At 41.2% G+C, this 6,000-nt stretch overlaps 1 pseudogene; it reads left to right on the top strand.

Moving 5' to 3' along the window:
- Nucleotides 1–2,782: 2,782 nt before the first annotated feature.
- On the top strand, nt 2,783–5,384 carry LOC118618544 (annotated as a pseudogene).
- The last annotated feature ends 616 nt before the right edge of the window (nt 5,385–6,000 follow it).

Below are 6,000 nucleotides of genomic sequence, written 5' to 3'. Positions count from 1 at the left end.
AATAAAAATTATACTTTTTTTTTTGGTCAGACTGCAAAAAATATGTTTTTTGGTGTGCTGCAGAATTTTAATTAGTTTATGTGTGCCATGAGATAAAAAGGGTTGAAAATTGCTGGTCTATAGTTTTCTTTTCTTGTAATGTCTTTGTTTGGTTTTAGTGTTAGGATAATGCTGGCCTTATAAAAGTTATTCCCTTCACTTCTATCATCTGTAAAACACTGTAGAAATTTGGTATAATTTCTCCTTTAAATATATTTTTTTTAAATTTTTATTGATTTTTTTAGAGAAGGGGAAACATAGAAACCTTGATGAAAGAGAGAGGTATTGATCGGCTGCCTCCTGCATGCCCCTCACAGGGGATCAAGCCTGAAACCTGGGCATGTGCCCTGACCAGGAATCAAACCAGGACCTCTCAGTGATTGGATGACCCTCAATCCACTAAGCCACACTGGCTGGGCTCTCCCTTAAATATTTTGTGGAATTCACCAGTAAACCCATGTAGGTGGTTGTTTGTCTTTTTATTGTTGAGTTGTAAGAGTTCTTTACATATTCTATATTTAAGTGCCCTATCAGATACATGATTTCCAAATATTTTTTCAGTCTGTGGGTTATCTTTTCACTTTCTAGATGGTGTCTTTTGAAGTGTGAATATTTGTAAGTCAAATTTATCAATTTTTTTCTTTTATCACTTGTGCTTTTGATGTTGTATCTAAGAAACCATTGCCTAACCCAAGATCATTAAGATTTACTCTTGTTTTTCTAGGAATTTTATAGTTTTAATTTTTAGTTATGTTGATGATACATTTTGAATTTTTTGTATGGTGTGAGTAGGGGTACAAATTTATTTATTTTTGTCTGTAGATATTTTGTTGTCCCAGCACTATTTGCTAAAAAGACTATTCCTTTCTCACTGACCAGTTGATTATAAATATAAATATTTACTTCTCAGTTCAATTCTATTCCATTGTTTGGTATTATCTGGCCTTATGCTATCACCATACCGCCTTAATCACTGTAGCTTTATAGTAGTAATTTTGAAAATGAGAAGTGTGGTTTTCCAACTTTTCTCTGGAATTTCTTCTTGAATCTCACAAATTGTCTATTCAAAACAAAAGTAAAAATTGTAAATATAGTACAATATGTTGAATTAGAAATTTAAAAAATTGTTTGATGGTTAAAGTCAAAGTTCTGGCCATGGTCAGTGTTTCTCAGTAGTTAGAACATCGGCCCAAGCACCAAAGGGTTGCAGGTTCAATTCCCATTCAAGGATACGTGCCTGGGATTTGGGGTTGATCACTGGCCCTGGTCAGGGCCCGATGTTCTAACACTGGATTGAGTAATGGTTACACAACTCTATTATAATCCACTAAAAAATCACTGAATTGTATATTTAAAATTAGTGAATTTTATAGTATGTAAATTATATCTCAATAAAACTGTAAATGGGAGGAAGGGCCATTTACTATAAAAATAGGGTGGGTGTGAAGGGAGGTCTTTCCAGAGTCTGAGGAGGAACCACAACCAGGACTCAGGGAGAGGCCTCTCACCTCACGTCTGTCTGTAACTCACACTCTTTGTATTCCATTCCTTTTTAAGACTGGCCCAGAAACAAAATAAAATACAAAAGTCTGTGGCCACCCTAGAGCTCCTGCACTATAGCCACTAGTAGTACCCTTACTGAAATTCCCAGCATGGCCCAGGCCAGTATGCTCAGTGGTTAAAGCATCAGCCCGCAGACCAGAGAGACCTGGGTTCAGTTCCTGCTAAGGGCACGTACCTCGGTTGCAGTTTGTCCCTAGATCCGGTTGGGGTGGTGTGGGTGGCAGCCAGTCGATGTGTCTCTCTCACATTGATGTTTCTCTCTCTTCCTCCCTTTCTCCCTCCCACTCTATCTGAAGATAAATGCAAAAATGTCCTCTGGTGAGGATACAAAAAAAGAAAAAAATTCCCAGCATGGATGAAGTGTCCACCAGCTATGGCCTACCCAGAGGCCCCAAAGGGGAATTATTCTAGGATGGGCAGCTGCCATCTAGGTGTTAGAGCTTTCCATGAATTTTCTGTAATAGCCTCTTGTGGTTGACTGTGACTATACTTTGTTGGCCCCACTCATGAACCACATATCCTGGTATTTGTCCCCTTTGAAGCCCTCCCACATGGACTCGAAGCTTGAGCATGTGATTGATTCTAGCCAATAGGTCAGTAGTAAGCATGTTATAAGTGAAGGCTTGATAAGCACTTGCAATTGGGGTTTGTTCTCCTGGAATGTTGGAAGAATGCACCTTCTTGGAACCCAGCCACCTTGCCATGAGGCAGTCCAAGCAACCACATGGAGAGGCCCACCTGGGAGAGATCCCTGGCTGGCACTTCCATCTGACCTCCCAGGTGATGGCAGCTGCCCCAGTGACCCAGCCAGCATCATGTGGAGAGAACTGCCCAGAAAACCCACAGAATCCAAGAGATAATAAACTGCTATGGTGGTAAACCACTAGATTTTGTGATGGTTTCTCATGTCGCGATAGGTAGCTATCTTTTTTTTTTTGTCATCAGATAGTTCTGGTAAATGTTGACGTGCACAACCTACAAGGCACTGAGTAACTGGTCCTAGAATGAAGTACTTTCACTTTCCCACGACACAGTTTTCACTTTCCCATGACACAGTCCTACAGCAGAGGTGGGAATGTGGGAGTATTTGCCGGCATTTTACTGAAGGGTGACAGATGTGAAAGACCTGCTTAACACACCAGGCTCTACTTGAGCTCAGTGCTCAGTGTACCACAAAAGAATGGGCCCTGCTGACCCAGCTCTAAAAGCTGCTTCCTTTGGGAAGCCTGGACAGCTTTCCTCTTCACATCTGGAAAGCCAAAAGGACATTGATTGGATGTTAAATCTAGTGGTGGCAAGTTTGAGGAGTAACAGGATATTACACCAACTCAGTGAATCTCCCCTCAAAATACTTATTTGCAAAAAGTAAAGGATCAAAGTTAACTTTGCCAGAAATGGGACCAGTGGACAGCATGTGCTTCCTTGCCAAAGTATCTAACAAAACTAAACAGAAGGAAACAACAAGCACCCCTAAGTTGAGGGACACTGTAAATCAACTAGCCAGTACTTAAAACATGTCCTCATTAACAAACACCAGGCCAGTTCCTGATTATAGGAGACTAAAGAAACATAACAACTGAATGCAGCACTTGATCTTGATTTTCTTTTGCTATAAAGGGCAGTGTTAGAACAATTGGTGCAATCTGAATTAGGTCTGTAGAGCAGATAACAGCACGGTGTCCATGTTAACTTCCCTGATTTCGACCACTGTATTGTGACAAGGTAAGAACATTTCTTATTTTAAGAAATGCACATTGCTCTAGCCACTGTGGCTCAGTTGGTTGGGCATTGTCCGATGCACAGAAAGGTTGCTGGTTCGATTCCCAGTCTGAGCACATGCCTGGGTTGCGGGTTCAATCCCTGGTGGGGTTGTGCAGGCAGCAGCCAATCGATGTTTCGTTCTCTCTCCCTTCCTCTCTAGAAAGAAGAAAAAAGAAATGCACACCAAAATATTAAGGGTAAAGGGACATGATTTTTGCAACTTACTATTAAATGGTTCGGGCAAAAACACTGATTCAGACAAGTGTGTGTGTCTGTGTGTGTGTGTGTTTGTGTGTACGTGTGTAAAAAGAGCAAGAAAAACCAATTGTGTAAAATATTAGTATTTAGGGAACTGGGATAAAGGATATCTGGAAATTCTTTGTCTTCTTTTGCAACTTTTCCGTAAAGCCTGAAATTGTCAGTTAAAAACAAAACATTTTTATTATTTTCTAATATGTTTTTATTAATTTTTTTTAGAGAGAGAAAGGGAGAGAGTGATAGAAACATCAATGTGAAAGAGAAACATTGATCGGTGGCCTCCTGCAAGCCCCCTAATGGGGATTGAGCCCACAACCCGCGCATGTATCCTGAGTGGGAATTGAACCGGGACCAGTCAGTCCATGGGACAAAGCTCAATCCACTGAGCCATACTGGCTGGACAAAAAACCAAAACACTTTTAAAGGAGGGACATCTCCTTTAAATAATATTTTCAACAATAAAAATAAAGTTAAAAAAAAACCAAAGGAAAAAATAAAAAATTAAAAAGAAAAAGAAAAACCAAGGGCTATTTTTAATGAAACAAACAAAAAACAAAATTTTAAAGGTATTTTTTACTAACTCATTCCTTTTGAACCTTTGTCACAACCACCCAACCAGCTCTAGAAAGTTCCTCCTCCAATCTGAACAGGGTTTGTTACTACTTTTTGGCTCACACACCTCTTACTAAAATGTCTGCTGAAGCTTCAGGCCCCCTCCCCTGAAAAGCATTCATACGCTTACATTCACATTCACTTGCCTTTGAACACAACCAATTCAGGTTCGAACCCTGACCTGGGAGACCAGCAAAGAAATATCCACACACACCAAAGGTGGGAGGCCCAAGCAGCAGGTGTGGGAAGTGAATGGCTCAGCTCAGAATCATGGGTTCCCATTCTGGGTCCAAGGACCCTTTGGCTTGGGAAGAGCTCGCCCTCCTCCTGATTTCCCATACCTCTGCAGACAGGGTGGAGCCAGCACAGAGGCAGCTCCAGTGCAGATGGGATCGGCCCCCTGCTATCTACCTTCATGTTTTCTGCTCTCCATCTACCTTACTCAACCTCTAAAGCCTGTTTTCTCTTCCATAAAATAGAAACCATTATAGCACTACCTCATAAAGTCCTTGGGAGAAGAGCTCAGTAGGAGCTGCCATTATTTTCATAATTTTAGCACTTAGTATTGTGTCTGTTCAATGTCTTATGGACTTTGCTATTTCCACCTGACCCAACCTAGCTTTGGCTCTGACAATGCCAAGTGTTGTTCTGCTGCTACCAGGAGACACAAGGACACCACCCAGGGCTTCAGCCCCAGAGGCCTAAGTTCCCAATAATTCTTTTTATTAATCTTTATTGTTGAAAGTATTACTGGAAGCGGCTGTGAGTAGACACAGGGTGTCACATACTATAAGTTAAGGGGTTTCACACAGAAATTGGTGGAAGCATGGGCTTCCAACGCCTACAGCCCACAGGGATTAAAGCCTGTGGCTTCCACAGAAGCACTGCCTATATTTGCCACACCAGCTAAACTGACTCCCAATTATAATGCATATGATTACGCTGAGAAAAACAAAGTTCCTGAGCTGCAGAAGTTTTTCCAGAAACCGATGGTGTGCCCATCCACCTGAAACAAGGCCCACTGGACCACCATAGCACTGACTGTGGGAGGGACCATTTACAGCCTGATCACCCTCTACATGGCTTCAAAGCCCAGAAACATACGAGTTAGGCTACAAAGGACCAGTTTGCTTTTTGGCATAAACCTTTGAATTTTTTTCATTGTTTCTGTAAAAAAAAGATTTTTTTTTTTTTTTTACTTGAATGGCCTACTTAACATTTTGCAAGGGAAAAAAAAGATATTAAGACAATATTTTGGTTTATTTATGAAATGAACATGGCCTGTCAGAGCTCATTTGACAGTTAAAACCATTATTCACAGAAATGCTGCTGCTCTTCAAATGTGGCTCAATTTCCTTGGAGGTTGTGGATGAAGGTTGCATACAAGCTCATTAACAGCAGTCTGTGCTGAGATCCTTCGGAGACTTAGAGTGATGTGTTTGAACATAGGGTGTAGAAGCTTTTTTAAAAGTCTATTTATTTTTTTCTTTATTGATTTTAGAGAGGAGAGACAGAAACACTGATAAGAGAGAACATCGACTGGCCGCCTCCTACACGTCTCCCACTGGGGATGGGCCCACAACCTGGGCATGTGCCCTGACCGGGAATCAAACCGGTGACCTCTTGGTGAATGGGTCAACGCTCAACCACTAAGCCACACTGGCCAGACATAGAAGCCTTTTTGGATTTGTATGTGATGGAGGAAGAAAGACAAATGCCAAGGCCAGGTGCATGAAATGAAGGGTTTGAGTTAGAAGTTATCCTGGG

The sequence above is a fragment of the Molossus molossus genome, unplaced genomic scaffold (genome assembly GCF_014108415.1).
Source record: "Molossus molossus isolate mMolMol1 unplaced genomic scaffold, mMolMol1.p scaffold_m16_p_6, whole genome shotgun sequence".
In the NCBI taxonomy this organism is placed as follows: domain Eukaryota; kingdom Metazoa; phylum Chordata; class Mammalia; order Chiroptera; family Molossidae; genus Molossus; species Molossus molossus.
This window is presented reverse-complemented; position numbering and strand designations above follow the sequence as displayed.